The 1985-nt window shown below is 33.2% G+C and overlaps 1 long non-coding RNA gene across 1 annotated transcript; it reads right to left on the reverse strand.

Annotated features, from left to right (window-relative positions):
• Positions 1-1395: 1395 nt before the first annotated feature.
• LOC135130134 (uncharacterized) lies at positions 1396-1912 on the reverse strand. Its single transcript, XR_010280678.1, has 2 exons — positions 1765-1912; positions 1396-1654 (listed from the first exon to the last, which is right to left on the reverse strand). It is a non-coding gene; the product is annotated as an uncharacterized LOC135130134 (long non-coding RNA).
• Between the last annotated feature and the right edge of the window lie 73 nt (positions 1913-1985).

Consider the following 1985-nt stretch of genomic DNA (forward strand, 5'->3'; position numbering starts at 1 on the left):
AGTTATTTTTTCATATAAAACTTCTTGTAGGTACTTTTTCTGTAATTTCCTTAAGCTAGCTCCCCCCACTTTCTTGTAAAGTTTCCTTTGATTTCCTTCAGGATATTAATACTTTGTTATTCAGGTTAAGCATCAACTACACCAAAATTTATAATGGCGGTTTTCCTCTTAAGATACGTGTTTGATATCAGAGGACGTATCTCTATTAACTTTAACGCGAATAATATTTGTTGACATACTTGGCTTCCCATGGTGTCATTAATACTTAATTAAGGTTATTTTGATGAGTGGTTAATTTCATTTCATGTTTTTTTTGGCTTTTCATAGAAATGCAAAATATGCAAGAAAGCTAGAAATCCTTTAATATTCTTCTCTGGTTGATACCAATATTTTTACTTTATTGTGTCTACGAGAAAATTAACAAGAACTGGTTAATATTTCTCAAAGAGATACTGTAACAAATTTTGTGGTCTAAGTGTAGTAGTATGTTATTGTTTATTTTATTAAATAATCCAAGATTTGCGAATTTGAAAAGTGTTATACTCGTAGCAGGTTTTTTGGTACAATTTTAAAATTTACTGTCGATTTTAGTTTTTAGCAAGGAGAAAATACTCAAGAGAGAAAATATTACTCACACTAAACTTAATACAGTTTGTAAGTGTATTTATATTTGTATAAATTAAGTGTGTTATGATTGCTCAAAATGAGTACGTCCCAACCTTCTTCTGCAACTCAAGGCATAAGTCGTAATGAAGCCAAAATGGAAAATATATAATCATCAATCTGGTGAAGTGAAAGATTTATAACGTCTCTTTAGTTACAGTCAAGAGATATCGGTAAATATACAAAAGAAATTGCAAAAAATGTTTCATCCTCCCCTTAAAATTGATACAAATGAAAGTGAAATATTTTATTACGAAAATAGATTTCGTAATATGTATTGTATTAACATCCACTGTTATCTGTGCACTCCTGCAACCTTATATACATAATCTCAGCTATATTTGGTAATAGTCTCAGTTCTGCATCATTCTCCATTCCAAGGATTGGTCTCTTCTACTGTACCATGTGCAACCAGAAGTTCTCAATTAGGTTCAGAATAGAAAATTTGGTGGCACGACATGTGGATGTTCTTCGAATACTTCCTGGACAAATTGGGTTGTGTGAATGAAGCCGTTATCGTAAACTGTTGCTATTTCTGACATCTCTTCTTCCGGGTATAATGTTTTTACCAACGGCCAGCGAAAATTTTCCATAACCGTTGGAATGTATTCTTATACTTTCGGCCGTATTGTATGTGTTGACGTTTTTTGATCTGAATGAACGTTATGAATAAATTTTCCAAAGTGATTCCAAATACACATCTTCATTACAATTTGCAGAGAAAAGCATGTACTTAACAAATTAACATATATTTAACATGTTTACGTAATATGTTTGGCAATATGTGTATAATAATAAATAATAATAAATACTGTATTGTGGCGGTACAATATACAGGTGGAAGTGAGTAAAAATAATTACTCCTTATTGGTTCAAATGGTTGTGTCCGGCAAGCAAGAGGATGTGGGTTCGTCCAGTCCCACTCGACAACGACAAGGAACATTTTTCTTCACGTCCTCAGTAAGAAATCAGGACATCAAGACAATGAACGCTAAAAAAAACATCAAGCAAATCAAAGAGATATCAACAAATAAGTTAAGACAAAGACGTATCAGGATAACACAACCAGGTATATGTCACGATTACACTTGTGATAGGTACCCTGGAAAGTTTCCTAGGCCGAGGCTTTCTCTCAAAAAAATTCTTGTACATATTTATTTATCTATTTATGGTTACTGTATTTTTATGATTGTACAATAATTTTTTGACTCCCACGACGACAAAAAACACATGACAGTCGCATCATGGACTTGCGTACTAAGTGTACGAACGCGTGGGTCATTTAAAGGAGGTGGGGCATTCCGTGACGCAACGCGCGGCTT

The sequence above is a fragment of the Zophobas morio genome, unplaced genomic scaffold (genome assembly GCF_036711695.1).
Source record: "Zophobas morio isolate AGI-343-1 ecotype UQ-CSIRO unplaced genomic scaffold, CSIRO_AGI_Zmor_V1 ptg000017l, whole genome shotgun sequence".
In the NCBI taxonomy this organism is placed as follows: domain Eukaryota; kingdom Metazoa; phylum Arthropoda; class Insecta; order Coleoptera; family Tenebrionidae; genus Zophobas; species Zophobas morio.